We start from the raw sequence: 25,198 nt of genomic DNA on the forward strand, positions 1-25,198 counted from the left end.
ACATACACACACCCTCAGGCTGGCACCCATGTGCAGTGAACAACTCAGTGGATTAAGAAGTAGAAAGAGATGTGGAAGTGACAACAGCAAGTATAGATCCTACTCCTTCACAACCTGTCTGAGAAGGGAAATACAGAAGCCTCTGTTACCAGAAAATTTGCCCAATTTTAAAACCTACCAGTAAACTACACCATATACTCTCATCCCCTAAATTTATGTTTTATTTATAACCTATTTAGTCATTTTAACTAAAATGTTAAAGCTTCCGTTACCAAAAAGAAATTAAAACATAACCTAGATATACACATAAACAATAAAACAAAAACTAAATTCTACTGAAAACAAAGGACAAAGGCAGCAGCTACAGAACTCCCACAGGCAAAAATAAAGTCATTAAAATACCAAGTGTGGTAGCTTTAAAATATACCCACAAATTCTTTAATACTCCTCCGTGCAAAAGGTGGAAACTACTACCCCCCTCCCTTGAGTGTGGGCTGCCCTTGGTGACTCTCTTCTAATGAACAGAATGTAACAGTACGTGACTTCTGACATGAAATCATAAAAGGTACTGTGGCTTCCTCCTTACTCTCTCAGCTTAGTCGCTCTAGAGGGAAGCCAGCTGCCATGCTGTGACAAAACTCAAGCAGTCCTCTGGAGAAGTCCATCTGTTAAGGAACTGAGGCCTCCTGCCAACAGCCATGTGAGTGAGCCACCTTGGAAGTGGATCCACTGGCCCCAGTCAAGCCTTCAGATGACCACAGCCTCAGCAGACATTATGAGTGCAACCTCATGAGCCAGAATCACTCACTTAAAATGCTCCCAGATTCTTGAGCCACAGAAACTGTGTACAATAACATTTATTGTTGTTTCAAGCTGTTGAAACTGAGTTTTAGGATAATTTATTATGTTGAAATACAGTCATCCCTCAGTATTCACAAGGAATTGGTTCCAGAACCTGCCACAGATACCAAAATCTGCGGATGTTCAAGTCCCATAGTCAGCCCTCTTTACCTGTGGTCCCACATCCGAGGATTCAACCAACCACAGATGGTGCAGTAGTATACGTATTTTATTTATTTATTTATTTATTTATTTTATTTATTTTTGGCTGCGTTGGGTCTTCATTGCTGCACGCAGGCTTTCTCTAGTTGCAGAGAGAGGGGGTTACTCTTCGTTGTGGTGTGCGGGCTTCTCATTGCAGTGGCTTCTCTTGTTGCGGAGCATGGGCTCTAGGTGCGTGGGCTTCAGTAGTTGTGGCACACAGGCTCAGCAGTTGTGGCGCACGGGCTTAGCTGCTCCGTGGCATGTGGTGTCTTCCCGGACCAGGGATCGAACCTGTGTCCCCTGCATTGGCAGGCAGATTCTTAACCACTGCGCCACCAGGGAAGTCCCAGTATACGTATTTATTGAAAAAAATCTGCGTATAAGTGAAGCTATGCAGTTCAAACCCATGTTGTTCAAGGGTCAACTGCAGATAACCAATACACTGATAAAATTTTTAAAAGCTCAGGAGTACCAGAATATTCATTTACCTTATTTTATCTACTAAGCATCTGAACACACCTGTACCAAGCAGAATTCTCCAAACTGGCAAATATCTAATCTATATATACAAAGAGAAATAACCAGATACATGATTTCTTTTAAAAAGAAATAAATAACAAGTGAGGTGAACAGGAAACCAAGAATAATGCAGGAGCTTTTACTGAGAGACCTAAGGCTTTTGTGTGGGGGGTGGGGGGAATAACTCTGAATAAAAATTAAAGCCCTTCTTTTTAAATAAGATTACACTGTTTTAAAAGAGGTGAGAGAATGGACTTAAAATGACAAAAGGATGATATGCTTGATGTGCAATAAGAAACTAATATAAAAATAAAAGGGGGACTAACTCACCATTGTAAAGCAATTATACTCCAATAAAGACGCTAAAAAAATTTTTTTTAATAAAAAATAATAAAAGGGGGAAGAAGACATGCGATAGAATGCTAGGAAACTTTATAGAAAGGAGATTAAATCTGACGCACAGCAACAAAATTTGTGGATGACTTTAGAGGAAGTTAAAAAACGGTGTTTACAAGAGATCTTTTGGGGATGCTGGAAAAGTAACACTGCCATGTGATAATGATTACACAACTCTACAAATCTGATAAAAATCACTGAGTCATACACCTCAAAAAGGCAAATTTTGCAGTATATGAATTATGCCTCAATAAAGTTGTTTTCTTTTTTTAAGTGGTATTTGTTTGCTAAAGCAAGGAGGGAAAATTATATTATTAAGAGTTTTTCTGACTAAAGAAAGGAAGTAGCCAAGAGGAAAAGTACAGTAATTCATTCGACAGACAAGAAAATAAAAAGGAAATTTTTCATAGATTAAGAAATATTAATGTTTTCATTTCAGCCAAATAAAGGACAGTATTGTGTCTCTGGGTAACTCTCTACAAACCTGGCTAGGACCACAAAATCTTACTATCTTAAGAGTAGAAAGACAATGGATTTGGAACCCTTAAATGGGGAATAAGGAGAAGGAACACTTTGACTTAATTTCCTATCCCCTAGAAGAGAGTAACAATTTATTCTGATCTCACATTATTGCATGTGCCTGAGATACAGAGATGGTACCTCCTATGAGAAGAATTTAAAGAAATTTAAAAGCAGAAAATCAAATATATAATTGTTTTTTAAAATGTATGTTAATTTCTTTACAAGCCTGATGGCAACAGTCAATTCCCTCAGTCAAAATATCCACATGGGGAATTTTTTGTTATTTTTGAAGAAGATTAATTTGCATTGGTTCAGGGACTTTTGCAGAAGTTTCCCAAAACAGCAGTACTGTATTTTGTTTACCCCATTTGTAACTACAAACAAAGATCAAGCAAAAATGCACCTATAAACAACCACAATTCACATTTGCTTTGAGCTATGAAAATATTAACCTACTCTGACCTCCCCTGCACCAACTTCAGCGAACCCTGGATCAAGAGTCTCAGCTTCCAAAACAGCACAGGTGTCTCTAATTTCAGACCTGCTAGTCTCCTCTCTGACTTTGGCTAAATCAGTAGCAAGCCCAGAAAATAAAAACAAAAAAACTCAAAAGTCATGTAGGTATTTTCTTTCTTCCTCCATAAAAGAATGCTCTAGCAGATACAAATGAAATAGCATGTATTAATATATAATTCTATCTCCTCTAAGTGGCTATAATAAAAGTCAAAATAGTTCAAGATAGTGATATTCACGATATTATCCATCTAGACTTGAAAAATTGTAACATCAATGAACTTTAAAGTTTATGGTACCATGCCAAACCTTTACTAGGCATTCAATAAATGTTAGTTCCTTTCTTTCCTTTCCATTAATTCTTAGAGTATTTCCATAAAACAGTTCCTGCTCATTATACCCCAATATATAGCAGGAAAATAGAAAAAAGATAATTTCCTCACTGAACACCTAGATCAGACTCTGAAAATTCAGGGCACCAGATGATGATGAAGGCACTGATTTGCAAAAGTTAAACTTTACTCTCTCTGCCTCCCTTCCTAGGCAGCAGTGTCAGTTCCAAGGACCATGTTCCTTCTGCTATAGGAAGTGGCTCAACTGTTTTTCCCCATAGCAATATATTAGCAGTTCCTGTTCTTTGTGACTGGAAGCCAGTCTCAAGAAGCTATTCTATTCTAAGTGCAGGTGCAGAAAGAGTCCAAAGATTGTCATCAACCCAGAGAACCCCATGCTCAAGTTCACAGGATTCTTGGTTGGAGGATTTTGGGGAGTACTGCCATTGGTTTTTTTGGCTACCAATTTCACTCCCCAAATGATCCAAGTTTCCTGCACCAATGAGCAATGGGGTCTCCACATACCTAAGATTATGGGAAACTAAAACTACATGAAACAGCACTAGTCCCTACTTTGACAGGAAATGTTCTGCCAAAAATAGGTTTGCAGAGCTGTGTGAGGCTGCCGTCTATAGCTCTTTTCTGTGGGCATCTGATACAAGAGAGATACATGAGCCAAAGTCATATCTGGTGTACTTTTGCTCAGACTCTGGAGCTTAAGATAGGAACACAAGCATGCTGTGTCAAAACAAACTCTAGTGGTTACAGATGGACAGATTCTGTCATCAGTAACAAAATTTATAGTTGTCAGTGATGGTCTGGTTACTGTCAAGATAAGCCCTTTGATTGCATCTAGTCTACCATTCACATAAGCTACTGAATTTTAGTGACCAGAAGAATCAGCTAGCCTGTCACCTCCCACTACCCCAAGCTGGTTTACATAATGGCTCCAATACAAGAACTTCTGCCCTCTAAGGAGTGGGTCATGGTGTGTGTGTGCATGTGTGTGAATTCACGGTTCTGTTCTATGACCACCAAAATTTTAAATCGGTTGTGCTGTTTCTTGGCATTCAATACCCTCAGACAAGACACTAGATGTAGTCCACAACACTAGATAAACCATGGTGACAGACCATCATAGGGCCATGCTGAGTGTTTCCCTAAACAATAATCAAATCTGATCAATTCTATTTCAGTAGAACTGAAAATACTAACAAACACCTTAGAAAGGAGGCAGGAAAGAATAAATAAACCTGGGACCTACCTTGTTTACAATTCCCACAGACAGATGAAATTCAATTCCATGCCAACCATACCCTTCGATCACTAAAACACAAACAGAAAAATAAAAGTTCATGCAATATAAGCAGTTCTTCCAGTTCCTACAGCATATTTGGTTTCAGTGGTAAGAAGCTGTTTCTTATCTGCTTTCTATCCTCTCCACGACCACAACAGTAGCTGAGTGTCACTGGCAAAAAGGCCCAGATATGTGGAGTTAAATAACAGGTAACACTGATTGAATACTTACTATATGCTAGGCACTGTTCTAAGTGCTTAAATGTACTAACTAATTTAATCCTCACAACAACCCTATGAGATACTCTTATTAACTCATTTTACATCCAAATGACAACTGGCCTATACCTCTGAAAATTGCTCTTACTTGTGTTAAGAAATGCCTCTTAAATAAATGCAGGCAATCTCAACCACGGTGGCTGGGCTGTCTCAATGGTTGATATCTATATATGTTCCATATTCATCCACTCATTATACATTTCTTAAGTCCCCATGGTGGGCTGAGCACTATAGTAGATGCTAATCATGATTTATTCTCTGCCCTTTAGGAGTTGAGAAACTAGTTGGGGAGATCAGACTAAATCCAAGAAATGGTTCAAGAAATGGAATGCCCTATTATGAGGTACACTCTCTTTGTGCAATCATTCAGTAAAAAAATGAATAACCTTTGGGAAAAGGAAAGGAAAGCTTTACAGAAGAGGTGCCTTAAAGCTGGACCTTTAAAAAAAATAATAGAATTGGCAAAGAGAGGAGAAAGGTTCTTCAGGAAAGGAAACGAGAACAAAAACATGGTGGCGGGGACAGACAGACTCTACCTGAGGTCCTTCATAATCTGATCCCATCCAGTCTGACTACCCTTTGCCTTGGCCGCTGACCTCCCTCCCCATCCCCGCTAGCCACACCAGACTTCTTCATTCTAGGATACACAATCTTTGATAGCTCCTTTGTTTCTCCTACTGCCTTGAATGTTTTCCCCACCTTTTCCCTGGTGGGTAACATTAACTAGTCCTAGTATACCGTAGGCACTCAATAAGATATAGCCATTATTGTAAATAATATTGTTTAAGATGCAAATGAAACATTTTTCTATAACCTCTTCCAATTCTCCAGAGTTAATCTACTGGCCTCTCTGCCACACCTACATGGCATTTGTCCATTTTTCCATTACAATGATAAAACATTCTACTGTCCCCAGGTTTCCTTTTTTTTTTCTCTTACTTGTCTGAACAGGTAACATCTTTTCTACAACTCTATATACTCCAAGACCTAGCACAGTGTCTGGCATGTAATAGGTGCCCATTATATGCACCTGTTGACTGAAGGCCCGACTGACTCAAATTTACAAAATGAATAACGATAGGATTCTTCTAAAAAGTGAGTCCATTTAGTACACTGAAACAATTCAGTTTGTGAAAAATCTAATGCACTTTTACATCTTCATGAATATGTCTGCTACATAACTACACCAACAATTCATGCACAAAAAAGTCAAAGTGGATTCACCAAACACTACCAGCTGACTAGTTTTTGCTTGATGACAAAATGAGGTCCTCATCCATGTCAACAGACACAGGAGAAATTAACTGAATTGACTATTGAGATATTATGGCTGGTGACCTTTCTCAGTGAACGGATGCCACAACTCTGTAGGCAGTATGTATGTTTAAATAGGTATTTATACTGGCTTTAGTCACAGGCGGTAGAGGTTACAAATTTAGAAGTCCAATCATAAATCCAAGGTTTATTTATAGAAACATTCCATATGGTAAGAGTTTAAAAAGGAAAACAGCAGCCATTTTCTTTGCCGAAAACAAAAGGTAGCAGAGCACCGAAGGACCAGACCTCCTCTTTTTTTTTTTTTTTTTTTGGCGGTACGCGGGCCTCTCACAACATGTTGTGGCTTCTCCCGTTGCGGAGCACAGGCTCCGGACGCGCAGGCTCAGCGGCCGTGGCTCACGGGCCCAGCCGCTCCGCGGCATGTGGGATCTTCGCGGACCGGGGCACGAACCCGTGTCCCCTGCATCGGCAGGCGGACTCTCAACCACTGCGCCACCAGGGAAGCCCCAGACCTTCTCTTAACTCTGCTCTCGTCACTGCTTAAAGCAGAGGAAGAAATGTGCAGGGCAAGCAGGAGCCTCGCTGAAAATCAGTCACCCACAGCAACCGGCCTTTTGAATGTCTATGCTATTCAAGGCTTAAGTATTAATTTTATACATGTCCGTGTTCACTGAAAGCACAATTTGTGGCTTGGAACTTAAAAAAAGTGTTCTAATGTGCTAGTTTGTCCAATATTAATCGAGTCTGCCAGGTTTGAACATGCCAAGCTTAAAATACTCTCTAGATTGTTATGCAAAGGTATGAACTCAATCCTTTATTCTCAGGAAAAGGAACTTAGGGAGAATGACTAAAGCAACAGTATTTCAATGAAAGCCATAACAGAAAAAGTCAACTAAATAGTGATGAGTTACTATTTTTAAATATCTGAATAGAAATAAGATATAAGCTAATGACAGATTTCTTACAATTATTAATCTCACCTAAAATGAGATCCTGGGGTTTTAGTTCCAAGGTGTCAGAGAATGTATTTTGAAACTGATTTCTACATGAGATCATCTCATAAAAAGGCTGTTTTAGTCATCCACTGACTAAGCCCCTTCAGAATCAAAGTCTAACTTACTTTATATTGAAATAAATTATATTTTTTATATGAACAGTATTATTAGCAAAGTTTTTTTAATCTTTTACTTTATCAGCTTTAGAAAAATGCCAATAAAACCTGGAATGACTAAATTTTTATAAATAAACCTCAGAAGCTCACACATCCAGTCCCTTCGATTTCAGTTACGGAACCAGAGCAGAAGGGGTTCAATGACTTGATAACAGGAAGACTGGGACCAGAATCTGATTACCAGTCCGATTTATTTATTCTACTACATATTACTAAACACACTGTTTTATTAAGACAGAAAATGTTTTGGAAATTACAACAGAAGAAAAGTTTAAATACCTGCATTCATTCCCTGAGAAGAATTTAATAATTAGATGTGTGCCCTGAAGATCTGGAAATGCTGACCCTTAAAAACTTAGGCAGTTGGGCTTCCCTGGTGGCGCAGTGGTTGAGAGTCCGCCTGCCGATGCAGGGGACACAGGTTCGTGCCCCGGTCCGGGAAGATCCCACATGCCGCGGAGCGGCTGGGCCTGTGAGCCATGGCCGCTGAGCCTGCGCGTCCGGAGCCTATGCTCCGCAATGGGAGAGGCCACAACAGCGAGAGGCCCGCGTACAGAGGAAAAAGAAAAAAAAAAAAAAAAAAAACTTAGGCAGTAGAAGACTATAGCAGTTATTTTCAATGCTTTTGGCTCAATAACCTGTAGAATCTTTGCTAGAAGTTTAGCTTTAAAAGGTTTTTCTTACATCCCTAAGGGTATGGGAATAATTTTTACAATCTAAGATGACATTATCCTTACCTTCTGAAATATAAACTTCCCACACACTCACACAAAAAAGCAATTTCAGGACTTCCCTGGAGGCACAGTGGTTAAGACTCAGAGCTCCCAATGCAGGGGGCCCGGGTCCAATCCCTGGTCAGGGAACTAAATCCCACATGTATGCTGCAACTAAGAGTTTGCATGCCACAACTAAGGAGCCCCCTGCCGCAACTAAGGGGCCCATGTGCCACAACTAAGGAGCCCGCCTGCTGCAACTAAGGAGCCCACCTGCCACAACTAAGACCCGATGCAAATAAATAAATAAATAAATGATAGGGCTTCCCTGGTGGCACAGTGGATAGGAATCCGCCTGCCAATGCAGGGGACACCAGTTCGAGCCCTGGTCTGGGAAGATCCCACATGCTGTGGAGCAACTAAGCCCATGCGTCACAACTACTGAGCCTGCACTCTAGAGCCCGTGAACCACAACTACTGAAGCATGCACGCTTAAGAGCCTGTGCTCTGCAACAAGAGAAGCCACCACAATGAGAAGTCTGCACACCACAACGAAGAGTAGCCCCCGCTCACCAAAACTAGACAAAGTCTGCGCACAGCAACAAAGACGCAACGCAGCCAAAAATAAATAAATAAATTTATTTTAAAAATAAATAAATGATAAAAATCAAAAGAGAAATTAGAAAATATTAAAAAATCAATTTCATAGAATTCAGGGTCTTCTTTCAAACAAATATTTCTTCTAAACGAATTCTACTGTCTCATTTTAATTTGCAGGGAAGAGATGCAAAAAATAAAAGGAAAGTAACAAAAAAATAAAATGGAAGGGAAAAAAAGGAAAAGGAGGAAAGAGGAAAGAAAAATCAATATGAAGGTTTGACTGTGATATCAAAAAAGGAGGAGAAAAACAATTCCCAATTAAATAAATGAACCGTGGTTTTTAAGCAATCAGCCTCTAAAAGGTATGGTTACATATCTCCTCAAACTGAACACCTAAAAAAAATATCTTAACCTCATTTTGCCTGATTCCTCTATTTGCTCTTTCTTCCACTTCCAAAGATAAGTATTAAGTGGAGTGGGCCTCCTGGAATAAGTAAGGGAGTCAGAAATGTCGGTCCATGCAGCCCCCTCGAAGTGCCGGTACTGGCTGGAGTTACTAGAGTCTCAAAAGGGGAGTCGAGAAAGACCACTGCATTCCCAGAGTGTGTCTATAACCTCCTCTAGAAGAGACTAGAAACCTGCTGCCTTTCACATGCACCAAAAGCCCTTCCTTTCCTACTATCAATTTAACTTGGATACAAAAATTACAGTTAATATAACAATTAATTAAGGTGACAAGTGGAAAAAGGAAACAATACCATAGGTACTATATATACATATATATTATAGAGGGAGGGAGGGAATAAGTAAGACCTGGCCGGTCAACCCAGCTGCAGCATTCAGCATTCAACCTAACATACGCTTGGTAAGGCACTAGAACACAGACAATACTTTACAAATAAAAAACTAAAATCTCAAACCCTCCACTCATAAGAAGAGTTTCCAAGTCTATCAAAGCTCCCAGTTTCACCTTCCCCTGCCGTCACCCCATAACAAGCAATGGAAGCATCTCCTATTTCACTGTGTCTTAAGACTCAGATGTAGCTCCGGATGGGCACATATAGCTATCACGTTTTGAAACTGCAAAGCAAAATCCAGGTGTTTGAACATCTGTCCTCTTATGTGGCTCTCCTAATACTGTAAGGTGGTATTGGTGGAGAGTAAACCGCAGCAAAGCCCCTATTATGAGTGGATTCACAAAGGAGTCCGTCTACCAGTGTTCTAATTATGTTTAGACCTCAAAGCTGACTCAGACACCTCCGCAGCAAGTCTTAAATAAACATGTACATTCCTATTTTCTTAAACAGAATAAAATCAATAATTCTTTTATTATTCCTTGCTTTTTTCCCATAATAAATTATTTTAATTTTTCAAAATAGGTAATACGTAACTATGGTTTAAAAAAACCTAACAGTACAATGAGCATATAGTGAAAAGTAGGTCTCTTTCCCACCCAGTCCCCTAGTACTTCTTTCCAGAAAGGATTTCAAGTTTCTTGTAAGTTAACATTTTCTTAATGACTGAATCGCTCTCCTGTGCTTACAAATGTGGCTGCAGCTGAATGACTTGGCTGGTTATCACACTACCGGAGAGAGCACATCTCCACCATCACTGAAATGGAGCGTCTGAGCGGGAGGGACCAGCCTTCAGTGTGGCATGGCACATTTGTGCCCTCCCTGTACACACTCCCACTCACATGCATGCACATGAGGAGAGGGTTCTTTTGTGTATAGGTGTGGTAAAATACACATGACATAAGATTTACCATTCTAACCATTTTTAACTGTAAAATTCAGTGGCATTAAATATATTCACAATGTTGTGGAACCATCACAACTATCCACCTCCAAAACTTTTTCATCATCCCAAACAGGAACTCTGTACTCATTAGACAGTAACTCCCCATTTCCCCTCCCTCTAGCCCCCAGTAACACTATTCTACTCTCTGTCTTTATGTATTTACCTATTCAAGGTACTTCATATGAGTGGAATCATACAATTTTTGTCCTTCTTTCACTTAGCATAATGTCTTCAAGGTTCCCATGTTGTAGATTGTTTCAGAATTTCCTTCTTTTTTAAGGCAGATTAATATCCTATCGTACATACATAACACATTTTGTTTATCCATTCATCAGTGGAGGGACATTTAGGTTGTTTCCATCTTTTAACTATTATGAACAATGTTGCCATGAAAGCTGGTATACAAGTATCTGTTTAGGTCCCTTCTTTCAATTATTTTGGATATTTGCTTAGAAGTAGAACTGCTGTACCTATGGCAGTTCTGTGCTTAACTTTAAAAAAAATAATAAATTTATTTATTTGTTTTTGGCTGCACTGGGTCTTCGTTGCTGCACACGGGCTTTCTCTAGTTGCGGCGAGCGGGGGCTACTCTTCTTTGCGGTGCGCAGGTTTCTCACTGCGATGGCTTCTCTTGTTGCGGAGCATGGGCTCTAGGCACACGGGCTTCAGTAGTTGTCACATGCAGGCTCTGGAGTGCAAGCTCAGTCGCTGTGGCGTACAGGCTTAGTTGCTGTGTGGCATGTGGGATATTCCCGGACCAGGGACCGAACCCATGTCCCCTGCACTGGCAGGCGGATTCCTAACCACTGCGCCACCAAGGAGGGCCCCCTGCGTTTAACTTTTTGAGGAACCACAAAACTGTTTTCCACAGTGGCTGCACCATTTTACACCAGTGATACACAGGGTTCCAGTTTCTCCTCCTTGCAGTTTTTTGGTAATAGCCATCCTAATGGATGTGAAGTGGTGGTATCTCATTGTGGTTTTCATTTGCATTCAAAGGAGAGGATTCTTATGTCTACGGCTTCAAAACATTTTGCATTCGAAGGTGTTCCTATGGCACTGGTCCATCTCCACCCCACAAGTGTCTTATCATCTGGCTCTTCATCATGGTTCTCAAGAGTCTACCCCTCATTCAGTGCACTAGTCACTTCAAATCTTGCACACTATGACTACCACCATACTCCATTCTGCCTTCTCTGCACATCTTAATATCCTTTCACCTATGCTTTTTGGCTTTCTTCTCAAAAAATGTTGATCTATTTATAACCAGACACTGCCAGTTTAATCAACACACTCCTTCAATTTCTGGAAGAACTGACTACTCACAGCACTTTTGGTACTTCAAGTCTTCTCAGGAATTGTCAACAATGCTCAAAAGTTCTTTCTTGACTATCTAAGGCACTTGCTTTTCCTTTTCTTGGTTTTGCGTTCAGAACTCTTTTGGATGCTTGAAAATGACACAAAGTTGATCTCTGGATAACCAAAGTTTTACCATAGGCATTTTCACACTTATTTCTACCTGCATTTAAGCAGAGCTTGCAGATAAATAAAATAAATACATTAAACTTCTCAGTGCTCAAGAAGAACAAAAATGACAAAATTTAAAATACTTTTGTTAGTATCCTGCAATAAATTGCTTTGTCAGGAGTGCCTACAACATGGTAGGCACTTGATAAATATTTGTTGAATGAATGGTTTAAGGAGATATAATATGGCAGCAGAGAATGTAGGCTTTGGAGTCAAATCTGGATTTGCATGTCAGCTCCTACCTTTATGAGCCATATGATCTAGGGATAAGTTGCTTAGCTTCTCTGAGGCTCAGAGACGCTAAAAAATAATAGATGGATAATACCACCTATCTTTCAGAATGACCATGAAGAGTTGTTATTGGTGGTGTATTCAAACATATAAACTGCTTTGTTGGTATCGGCTCTAGGTACTGCAAAAGCATGGATCTGAGTAAAAGGAACAGTTCAATAGCTCACAATTCGTTTATTTATTAGTGATTATTCGTTTATTTAGTGATGGCCTACTATGTGCCAGGCACTGTAGTTGCAAAATACACATCAGTGATTTAGAAAGACATAGATCCTTGCTCTCGTGGAGCTTATATTCTAATAGGGAGAGACAGATAATAAAATAATAAATATAAAAAGTAAACTACAAAGATCTTAAAATGTAATGAATGCTTTAGGGAAGAAAAAGAAAAAGCAGATCAGAAAAAAGGGAATAAGAAGTGTTGGGGGAAGAGGACTTGCAATCTTTAAATAAGATGATCAGAGTAGGCCTCATTGAGAAAGCGACACAAGCAAAGATTCGACAGTCTTGAGAGATTCAGCCATGCAGATATCTAGAGGAAGAGCATTCCAGAAAGAGGTAACAGCCAATGCAAAGGCCCTAAGACAGAAGCAGGACTGTCGTTTTCAAGGAACGGCAAGAAAGATAGTGTGGCTGCAGCAAAGGGAGCAAGGGGGATATAGTGAAGTAAGGTCAGAGAGGTTACTAGAAGACCAGATAATGTAAGGCCTCACAGGATTCTCTACTCCGAGTGGAACGGGGGGGCCAATGCAGGGGAGCCACTGCTTTTTTTTTTTTTTTTTTTTAGTGGCTTAAAAGAAACAAAAATTTGTTATCTTACAGTTCTGAAGGGCAGAAGTCTGGCACAGGTCTCAATGGGCTAAAATCAAAGTGTTGGTAGGGATGAATTGTTTTCTGGAACTCTTGGGGAGAATGTTTCCTTGCCTTTTCCAGTTTCTAGAGGCTGCCTACATTCCTTGGCTTGGAGCCACTACTTTTGAACAGAGAAGTGACATGATCTGACTTAGGTATAAAATGAATGGTTCAGGCTGCTGTGTTGAAAACAAAGGAAAGGGTAGAAGCTGGGAGGTCAGTTAGGAGGCACTACAATAATCCGGGCAAGAGAGGACAGTGGCTTGGACCACAGCGGTAGCAGCAGAGAAGGTGAGAGGTGGCTGATTTTGGATATATTTTGAGGGTGGGCCCAGTAAGTTTTCATGGCAGAGTGGATGTGGGGTATGAGAGAAAAATGAGAGTCCAAAGTTTTGATCAGAGCAACTAAAAGAGGACTGTCGTCAAATAAAACAGGGAAAGCTGAGGGTGGAAAAAATTAAGTTTAGAGAAGAAAATGAATAGTTCACTATTAGTTTTGTGTATGTTGTTTGAGATAGTTGGCCTTCCAACATTTCCAACAGGTAAACTGGGTCAGATTGATGAAATAATGGTTTTTAAAAGCATTTCCATTTCACTATCTTGTAATAGAAGATAAACTATAGGTTAGTTTGGCCTAGATGCTACCATTTTATAACAAATTAATTTTAGCAGTTACAATATACACGAAAAAAAATACTCATAGTTTGATGCTGTTTAATTCCCAATGACTGACTGTATCCTTTAAAGCTTGAAAATCAGGACTAAAATTCATTCCACCCTACAGTTATAGGTAGGGGGTCAAATCACAGTAAGTGAGGAGGAATAAGAAAATAATAATAATAAAATACAATGAGCTCTTGGCATCTGAATTCTTCAGCCAACACTGAGTTCTTCATCCTGATGGCAGCTGGAGGATTCCAGTGATCCTAACATGATCATCTTCAGTCTCACATACTCCTCTTGCTCTAAACACAAATTTTTCTCTCCTTCTGTTCCCTGGAAGGTCCCAAAAGAAGAGAACGGTCCAGAGCCTGAGAACAAATGCATCTATAGAGAACAATAAAGAGAGGAGCCTACACAGAACTAGTACCACACTCACATTCTGAGTCAAGGCCATGGGAGAAGTCGCAAAATCACATCATCTCAGGGCTGGAAAGGGATCATCATGTGTCAACAAATATTTTCCAAGTGACCATGTGCTAGATGCTAAGGATACACAGATGACTATGACAAAATCCCTATTCAAGGCATTGTATGCTAAGTACTTTACTAGAGGAATTAACTAAGGGTTATGGGAGAACAAAGGCAAGAATAAAAGAGCAGCTTTTCAAAATAAATTGCCAAGAATTAACTTACGATCACCTCCTACCAATCTAACATACAGAAGACTCATATAGTACTTCAGGCTAAGAAGAAAGCAAGGTTGTGGTCCTTGCAGGGCTGGGACTTGTAGCCTCTTAGAATCAGTCCTGTTCTCTTACATGGTTGGTTAAAGAAAAGTAGTTAAACGCAGTTATGATCATTTACATCCCCCCTTCATCTCCTTTCCACCAAAAAAACTTGGAATGACAGGAAAACACTGTTCTAGTCCAACCATTCACTCAGTGCCAACCTCCAAATTTTTAAAAGGTAGTACTTAATCCTTTAAAATATTTGCTGAAAGAAAACAGTGCCTTCTCTTCCTGTCCTAAAGGAAATTTTATTTCACCTAGGCTACTTACAGAGATCTAAGTTACAACTTTAACTTCTAGAATAAATCTAACCATAACCACTTCCAAGCCACGTGTCTTTTCTGCTGGCCCAAGTTCTAACCCCTCCACGTCCCAAGGCTTAGGAGTCTTTCTAGTTCTGAGTCTTCCAGCACTCTTACTTTTCATTGTACCACCAATTGTGACTCTCAAGAATCCAGCCACAAAGTACTATGGGAAATTACTCTATTAATCCACAAACCATGTTTCATCTTCATTTTCCAGACGAAATCTCAAAGGCTTGTAATGCACAGTGTCAGAAGTATCATCTGTCTTTACACATGTCTAAAGGAAAAAACTTCTCTCTGACTTACGAGTTTTCACTTATTGGTAATCTCTCTATATCCAATAGAAACATACTTTACCACGATAACATATTCCAGCAAACTACTGCTATCTCAGCAATTACAATTGAGTATATGCTGTCAATAGTGAGTCAGGCCTTGGGAGTGGTTTAGCACATGGAATTTCACCAGCTGGCATCTACAATTAGATTCAAGGAGGCAAATGGAATTTTTCTATCAGGTTTTTCCAAAAGTTAACTAGTTCTTAAACTGATTATACCCTTCTGAAGTATTTACAGATGAAATGATATAATGTCTGGGATTTGTTTTTAAATACTGAGGCGGGGGCTTCCCTGGTGGCGCAGTGGTTGAGAGTCCGCCTGCCGATGCAGGGGACACGGGTTCGTGCCCCGGTCCGGGAAGATCCCACATGCCGCGGAGCGGCTAGGCCCGTTGAGCCATGGCTGCTGAGCCTGCGCATCCGGAGCCTGTGCTCCGCAACGGGAGAGGCCACAACAGTGAGAGGCCCGCGTACCACAAAAAAAAAAAAAATACTGAGGCGGAAGAGGGGAGCAAGATTAAACAAGATTGGTCATGTGTTGATAATTGTTGAAACTGGTGACAGGTCCATGGTGGTGGTTGACTTTATTAGTCTCTTTACTTTTACATGTGTTTGAAATAGTCCATTATAAAGATTTAATTTTTTTTTAACTTATGTCATGATCTGGTGAACCTGAAAAACAAAGAACAAAGTGATTCTTGGAACCAATGAGCTCCATAATCTACCAGAATAAAAACTGTTCGTTTCTTAATATGTATCTCAAATTTAACACTTATTTCTCACTGAACAAATACTTATCAAGCACATCTAGCAGGTTCCAGGCACCAACCTGAGTTCTGAGGATACAACGATAAACTAAATTCTCTCTCCCTCAAAGAATCCAGTAGTAATCTGTTTTATGAAAGAGGCAAGCACACAGTGTCACAGACCAAACAAGAGGGAGATCTAATCGAACTCTAGCCAATCGGGAAAAGGTTCCCAGGCACCATCTAAATTAATTCTGAAAGATTCAACCCAGAGAAACAAATCATTTCTTTTTTCCCATGCTGACCTTTATCATCTTAGAGACTGTCAGATCAAAAGGAAAATGCCTGTTCCTTTATGAACTAAAGTATCCATTTCCCTATATAGCAGAAATTATCAAACTGTCATTCATTCAACAAATATATATTAAAAACCTACCACGTGCCAGCATGTACTAGACAAAAAAAGATAAAACATGGTCCCTGCCCTCATGTGGTTTATAATCTCAGAGCACAGAAAGACAAAAACAAGTAAGTAATCAAGGCATCAAGCAGAAAACTAATTACAAACTTCTCCAAGTTACAAAGAAATCAAAGAAGGAACTTTATGAGCAGAAAGAATCTACTTTGTAAACATGGTGATAAGGAAAGCTGAACAACTATTATCATACCAAGGGATGATAATGTAACTGACTGAAGGCGGGACGGACTAGGTGGTGAGGTCAGCATAGACAAAGCATGTGTGCAATGTAGGTCATGGGAAGAAATCTGGATTTTATTCTAAGTGTCATGGGAAATGGTTGGAGGTGAGGGTTTTAAGCAGAGAAGTGACATGATTCAGTTTATGTTTTTAAGATCATGCCTGCTACTCTGGAGAGAATGGATTGAAAGAGAATAATAATTTTTACCAAGAGGAATTTTAGATGAGTAAAACCAAAATTGATTTTGGCCAGTAAAAATCATGTCTGCGGGGCTTCCCTGGTGGCGCAGTGGCTGAGAGTCCGCCTGCCGATGCAGCGGACGCGGGTTCGTGCCCCGGTCCGGGAGGAACCCACATGCCGCGGAGCGGCTGGGCCCGTGGGCCGTGTCTGCTGCGCCTGCGTGTCCGGAGCGCTCCGCAATGGGAGAGGCCACAACAGTGAGAGGCCCGGGTACCGCAAAAAAAAAAAAAAAAAAAAATCATGTCTGCATTCCATTACCAATCTAAAATCTTTTAAATTACCCTACTTAGTCCAGGCTTCACCTACAGTTTTTTTTGTTTTGCTTTGTTTTTAATGCTTACTACCAATGGGTGATGACCTCTGAGGAGCTCTCTGGGAAGTGGAAACAAGCCTAGATGCCTTTTCTCATTCTCCAATTGCCAAAGTCAGATTAATTTTCATTTACTCATCTCCTAATCCACAATCAGCTTCTTGACTGAAAGGCAAGGAGTAGGGACCTTCCTCAAGTTTTTCAGGTAACAATAAACTTTACTGAACATCTGATAAGGAATGTGATCGCACAACCTTTCTTATTGCCAACTATGCCCCAGGTGGGAACTCTACTATGAAAGCAATTCTAATTTTCCTGTCCAAATTGGCTAGATCTCAGCAAGATGCCTAAAGCAAACCCATTTAATTCTGTTTTTAAAATAGCTTTCTCATTCCAAAGTCTAAACAAGAATAAATTTCCTTTCTTAAAAAAAAAATTATCTGTTTATTTATTTGGCTGCGCTGGGTCTTAGTTGCGGCACGCGGGATCTTCAGTTGCAGCATGCAGGCTCTTAGTTGCATCATGCGGGATCTAGTTCCCTGACCAGGGATGGAACCCGGGCCCCCTGCACTGGGAGCATGGAGTCTTAACCGCTGGACCACCAGGAAAGTCCCAAGAATAAATTTCTAATAGCATTTGTAGTTAAGAAAGAAAGAAAAACAAATTCCATTGTCAAGCCCTGGGGCACATGACTAAGCAATCTTGATAAAGGCACTAACAAACCAAGTTACGCTCAAAGAGATTTTACTCAGTTATTTGAAAAACAGAATGGAAAGAGGAGCAATAGACAGTACCAACATCTGTGGGGCTACACCTACATTGCATCACTTAATCTTGATATTATTCCTACAAGAGAAGTATATCCCCCCTTTTACTGATGAGGGCACAGGCCCAGAGAAGTTGATACTAGCTCAGGGTCACACAACCATTAAGTGGCTTCCATGGCCCATACTCTTTCCACTAAATAAACGTTTAAATAGAGATCTAAATTACAGAAAGTCTTCCACATGACTAATGTACTAATAGATAAATAAGTTTACACATATGTGTGTGTGTGTGTGTGTGTGTGTGTGTGTGTGTGTGTGTGTTTCATCTGGGAGTCTAACCACCAACTGTAATACTTCTTCAGTGGGGAAAGTGTTTAGGATTCCTACTTGGAGACAGACCACCAGAAAGCACCTCTGAAGAGACAAGGGAATTTGGTGGCAAAAGCTATCCAGGTTATTTGCCCTTAATGAAGCCAAAGGAGCTTCTCCTTGAAGGCAGGCTATACTTTCTTGGGGCTAGCAGCAGTGACTCCCTAAGAAAAGCTTACAGGGATTCATGTACAAGGACCATTCCAGGACTGTCTTTAAGTGATTTAGGGTGGTGACACTGAGCAACATGTACGTGCAAAAACAACTATTCCATCAACAAATAAAACCAAATAAGACAGACTCCCCTGGTGCCACAGTGGTTAAGAATCCGCCTGCCAATGCAGGGGACACGGGTTTGATCACTGGTCTGGGAAGATCCCACATGCTGCGTAGCAACTAAGCCCACGCGCCACAACTACTGAGCCTGCAAGCCACAACTACTGAAGCCCGCGTGCCCAGAGCCCGTGCTCTGCAGCAAGAAAAGCCACTGCAATGAGAAGCCTGCGCTCCGCGACGAAGAGTAGCCCCCGCTCGCCCTAACTAGAGAAAGCCTGCGTGCAGCAACGAAGACCCAATGCAGCCAAAAATAAATAAACAAACGACAGTGTACACGAAAGCCCCTAACAGTGGCTAGCATAAAACAGGTAATAAAAGCAAGTTTCTTCCATTCTCTGCTCTGAGTTATTTGTACAAAAAAAACAAATAACTGCTGGATGGAGCCACAACATCTTACTTAGTTGGGAAAATTGATGAAATTCTCTTTCTGTCAAACCCAGCCAGATTGAGTTTAAATATCTCGGCCTATGTTTGCTAAGAACATCAGGGACACAACCACCAACATTTTAGAAGTCAGAAGTCTTCTCTTAAGGGTTATTTTATTTCCTCCATCATTCAACAGCACAGCAAATGGACAAAAAGGTATCTTTAAAGCAAGTCTCCCCAAGAGCTGAGTGCAACACAACTCAGCAAAACCACCAAACTATCACTGCAGTCTACGTTACAATCTGCACTCCTCCACTTCTATGATCACTAAGTGGTCGTACACAACCTGGCATATTAAATCATTACTAAATACTTCATATTAGGGCAAATTATTTTTCAAATATTTTAATGGTTTAACTTTTGAAATGGAATGATCTTTTCTATAAAGTATTCTTTTAAATTAATTCTAGGGCTTCCCTGGTGGCATGAGCCCTGGTCCGGGAAGATCCCACATGCCGCGGAGCAACTAAGCCTGTGCGCCACAACTACTGAGCCTGCACTCTAGAGCCTGCGAGCCACAACTACTGAAGCCCACGTGCCACAACTACTGAAGCCCGCAGGTCTAGAGCCCGTGCTCCACAACAAGAGAACCCACCGCAATGAGAAGCCCACACACCTCAACGACGGGTAGCCACCACTCGCTGCAACTAGAGAAAGCCCGCGTGCAGCAACGAAGACCCAATGCAGCCAAAAATAAAATAAATTAAAATAAATAAATTAAAAAATATTAATTCTATCATTTAGATGCTCTGAGATTCAGACTCTGAGGTGAACAATCTCCTACTGTAATTAAAGTTGAGATAGTGTGAAATGGTGATGACTGACTGCTGGAGTGAACATAGTGACCAATGGAAGGATCAAATGAAAATCACAGAAGGGCCTTTTGGGATTAATGCTCTTACAGGGGAAAAGAACTCAGACTAAAGAGGTTAGACAACTTGATCAATATTGCACCGCTTATGGGACTTCCCTGGTGGTCCGGTGGTTAAGAATCCGCGTTCCAATGCAGGGGACGCAGGTTTGATCCCTGGTCAGGGAACTGAGATCCCACACGCGATGCAAATACTGAGCACGAGCACTCTAGAGCCCACGTGCCTCAACTAGAGGGAAGCCCGCATGCCGCAGAGAAGAGCCTGTGCACTGCAATTAAGATCCGACACAGCCAAATAAATAAATAAAATTCTTTTTAAAATGCCACATCTTATTAGTGACAAAATGAGGGTTTTTTTAAGCCCCACACCTACTGATGCCCCGTTGGCCAGCTGACCTCTCCCTAATAATAATAGCTGCCACTTACCAGATAATTACAATGTGCCAGGTGCTGTACTGAGGGTTTTACATATGTGATCTCACTTAATCTCACCACAATCCTATGAGGAAAGCATTTTGTAAATAAGGAAACCAGGATTCAAACCCAAGTCTGTCTGATGCCGAACGAAGTCTTTTGTTTCAACCACTACACTAAGCCTCTCTGCTTTCCATTCATTCATTCATTCATCAAATACTCGCTAAGCAAGGATAATGTGTCAGCTACTGTCTCAGCCCTAGAGATACTAGTGATGAAGTCAGACAAGGTCCCTACCCTTATGGTTCTTATGATAACAAGTAAAAAATTAAGCACTTCAGATATGACTGATAAGTGTTGGGGAGGAAAACAGTACTGTGATAAGAACTACAGAGGCGACATTATGCTACCTACCAGTCACAGATGAAAACACTGAATATGTAAAAGACCACCACCTCATGCCCATTAGCATGTCTACTACGGAAAAAAAATAACAAGCACTGGTAAGGATGTGGAGAAACTGCAACGCTTGTGCACTGTTGGTGAGAATGTAAAATGAAAGTAAATTTAATCTTAGATAGTGAAATGACTGAAGATTCTGAATCCTTCAAAGATAAAAGGTATTTGAAATAATACATTCTGAAAGGCAGACAAACCACAGTCCTCTCTTTAGTGTGATACTAATTTTAGCACAGGCATAAGTAGAAACAATTTTAATCAGAAAAATGTGTCAATGAGCATAACAGATCTTTCCAAATTAAAATAAACTATCAAGATTACACATGTATGCAATTCCAACGCCCACTTCTTTTTTCCTCATTCTCATACTCCTGTTAACTTTCTTTCATTCAGTGCCTCTGATATCTCAGCACAGAGACAAACTCTGATGACTGTACAGGTACAGGCAGTTCATTAAGCTCTCTTACTGGACTCAGATTGCTGCTGTGGGAACTGCCTGCTCTTAAGTTTCTGGGCTACTATCAGATACAGGCAACTCTTAATCTCCCTGGCTTCCTTCCTAGGGAACTGTGCCAACAAAAGGTGGAGAAAAGACCTAGGTCCACAGTTATCTAAAGTACTGTGCTTTTCACCATTATGGAATCTGAGTTGCATGTTACTTACCTTCACAGTAGAATGTACCATCAATCTTTGTTTTATTTATTAAACCCACTTGGTACAGATCTTATATTAGATACACAGGGAGAAAATGGTACAGCTGTCACCCCCCACCCCCAATGAACTATAACGTTAATAGGAAGAAAAGATCTTGGTGAAAAAAAGAAATGCTAAGTAAAAAAAGAGAAATGAGGGAATTCCCTGACAGTCCAGTGGTTAGGACTTGGCGCTTCCACTGCAGGGGGAAAGGGTTCGATCCCTGGTAGGGGAACTAAGATCCTGCATGCCACATGGTGAGGCACCCCCCCACAAGAAAAAAGAGAGACAGAAATAATAAGAGGGTACCATGGGGAGAGGAGAGTCTGAAAACAAGTTTGAGATTGTATTAATCAAGGAAAGTTGTTTTGTAAAGGAGTTAAGCCTTAGGCTAACTTTTAAAATGGGCAAGGACACAGTTTAGGGAAGGGGAGGAGGAAGGCTATTTGGAGAATTCAGAGCAGCTCGATCAAAGTCAGGAAAGGAACAATTATCAGTAGAGAATGATAACCAGTGCTTTTTAAAGTTCTGGTTGAAAAACCACGTAATAACTCTGCTTGGTGACCTATAAAAGTACACAGCCATAACCAAATTTGATGAAGACAACATACAGCTGCAGACTCACTATAAGACCAAGAAGCAGTTTGGTCCTAGCAACACAATTAAGTCAGTCCCCTCCTCCCTCATAGACTCTGACTAGAAAAGAAATCTGCCATTTCTACAGCTATAACTGAATGACATTCTGAAATGTTTTGCTTCCTCTCATCTGAGAAGTTACTATGTAAAGAGTCTGTTATTAAGCCTATGCTATTTTTCCACAGATAGCAGACTGTAAATGCTCAAGACAAAGAAATAGTAGCTGAAACATTCTAAGCAAGAAGAGCTTACCAAGCCTCTGCTTTTATAAGTCAAATGTAATTTTCATATATATATATATATATAAATATAAAATCAACTGACAGTTAGCAAGTACTTTATTTGGTCAGGGTTTTACATGTGGTAGATGCTCAGTAACTATTTGAAAGAATGAATGGACTGATTTGTACTCAAGGTACTAGGGCCAGAAGAAACCAAATAATTAACTCCATAAAAATGACTGGAGTCAGAAAACTGCAGGATAAAGGATGGGATATTTTCTTGCAAGGGAGCTGTAACATTCATTGAACAGAAACTGAAGACCTATTACAGGCCAGGCCCTCTTGCAGTGTATGCACGAGTGGGGGTATAGATCGGCTGTTAGAAACTGGCTGACCTCAACCAAATTTGGCATGCACACATCTTTTGTCTAATCCAGAGTGCTGACCCGTACAGTATTTTTTAAAATCAACTCTGAGGTATAATTTACTCACAATAAAATGCACACATTTGAAGTGTACATTTTCAAGGAGTTCAATGAGTTCTGACAAATGTACACTATTGTGTAGTCACCACGCCAAATCAAGAAAAAAACATGCCCATCATCCCTCATGTCCTTTTTCAGTCAATCTCCACACACACACACCCCAGCCAACCACGGACCTAATTTCTATTACTATAAATTAGTTTTGCCTATTCTAAAACTTCAGTATAAATGAAACCATACAGTAAGTTCTCTTCTGTGTCTTACTTTCACTCAACATGTTTCTGAGATTCATTCACATTGCTGCATGTATCGATAATTCACTGTTTATCTATTCACCTGCTGATGATGGCATCTGGGCTGTTTCCAGTTTTTTGGCTATTATGAATAAAGCTACCATGAACACTGATGTGGTTTTTTTGTGCACATGTTTTCATTTCTCTTAGACAATAAACACCAAAGAGGAGGATGGAGAGACTTTAGGAGAGACTGACCAATTGTTTTCCAAAGTGGCTATACCATTTCACACTGCTACCAGTAACATACATTAGTTCTAGTTGTTTCAAATCCTCACCGATAGTTGGAATTGTCTTTTTTTTTTTAATTTTTAGCTATTCTTGTGGGTATGAAGTAGTATCTCATTGTGGTTTTAATTTGTACTTCCCTGGTAACTAATGATGTGGAGCACCTTTTCATATGCTTTTAGGCATTCAAATATATTTTCTTCTATGAAGGGTCTACATAAACTTCTGCTCATTTTTAACTGGGCCATTTGTCATATTACTGAATTTTAAAGTGTTTCACATATTCTGGATTTAAGTCATATATATGTGTGTGTATGTGTGTGTGTGTGTGTATATATATATCTATATATAGATATATAGATAGTATGTGTGTTTATAAATGTTTCCTCCTAGCCTGTGGCTTACCTTTTCATTTCTTACAGTATATTTTGTAGAAAAGAAAGTTTTACTTTTGATATGGTCTGATTTATCAATTTTTTCTTCTATGGTTGGTTCAGGCTTTCTGGGTCCTAAAAAAACCTCTGTCTACCTCAAGGCCACAAAGATCTTCTCTTATAATTTTGTCTATAAATTTTAGGGCTTTAGTTTGTATGTTTAGGTCTACGAGCCACTTCAAATTAATTTTTCTGTATAGTGTGAGACAGGGATTAAGACTCATTACTTTACACGCAAACATCCATCAACTGTTCCAGCAACATTTCTTGAAAAGACTATCCTTTCCCCTCCTGAATTATGTTTTAGCCTTTGCTAAAAAACCAATTGATCATATGTGTCCCCTTCAGGACTCTATTGTGGTCGATGCTCAATATGTTTTTTCTACACCAACATCACAGTGTCTTTATTACTCTAGCTTTATAGTAAGTCTTGAAATCAGGTAATTTAATTCCTCTAAGTTTGTTCTTCCACTTCTAAGTTGTTTGGCTATTGTAAATGCTTTGCAATTCCACATACCTTTTAGATTCAGCATGTCAATTTCCACAAAAAAAGCCTGTGGGGATTTAGATTGTAAACACACTGAATCTTTAGATTATTTGGGGCAAAGTGGACTATTTAACAACACTGGGTCTTTCAAACTGCGATCACTGTACACATCTACTTATTTAGGTCTTCTTTAATTTTTCTCAGCGATGTTTTGTGATTTTCAATGTAAAAGTTTTTTATGTATTTCAGTAAATTTATTCCTAAGTATAGAAATCTTTTAAATTCAAATTGGTTGTCAACATTTTAAAATAGAGAAAATTCACAATTTAAAAAAAAAAACAGATTTCTGGCTTCCCTTGGAAAAAATCAGAAGATCAGCAATTCTGGGCCAATACTCCCACATGTCAGCAATATATCAAAATTGAGTAGTGGCTGCCCTCTCTAGACAGGGCACGTTCTCTCCAACTGCTACAGTTCCTACCACTCCTTATTAAAAAACCCTGACCTACCCAATTCCATTCATGTAAGTTATCTGCTTGGAGCCTACATACAGTGAAAGGCTTAGGGAAAGAGGAACAGTGATATGATTAAATTGGCATTTGAAACTTTGGCTTCACTGTGGAGAAAGAGTCAGGGGGAAGGCTGGAAGCAGGAAAATTAGCTAAGAATTTATTGAAGAGGACCTGGAAAGAGCATGGCTTGGACTAGCTGGAGTGGCTTTAGTAGAAGAAATGAGAAGTTGACAAATGAGATAATATTTATGGAGTGATTATTAATAGAAACTGATGATGGAATGGATGTGAGGACAGAAGGAAATGTCAAAGATGACCCTTCCGATTTCTGGCTTATGTAACTAGGT

The 25,198-nt window shown here is 39.9% G+C and overlaps 1 protein-coding gene across 5 annotated transcripts in view; it reads right to left on the reverse strand.

Annotated features, from left to right (window-relative positions):
• Nucleotides 1-25,198, reverse strand: part of MRTFA (myocardin related transcription factor A) — a 199,576-nt gene that overhangs the window by 163,659 nt on the left and 10,719 nt on the right. For 4 of the 5 annotated variants that reach the window (XM_049693909.1, XM_049693908.1, XM_049693910.1 and 1 more), the window contains exon 2: nucleotides 4,587-4,652. The exons of the other annotated variant lie outside the window; for it this stretch is intronic. The gene's annotated coding sequence lies outside the window, so the exon portion shown is untranslated. The remainder of the gene's footprint in view (nucleotides 1-4,586; nucleotides 4,653-25,198) is intronic. 5 annotated transcript variants of the gene reach the window in all.

Source organism: Orcinus orca, chromosome 11, assembly GCF_937001465.1.
Source record: "Orcinus orca chromosome 11, mOrcOrc1.1, whole genome shotgun sequence".
Lineage (NCBI taxonomy): Eukaryota > Metazoa > Chordata > Mammalia > Artiodactyla > Delphinidae > Orcinus > Orcinus orca.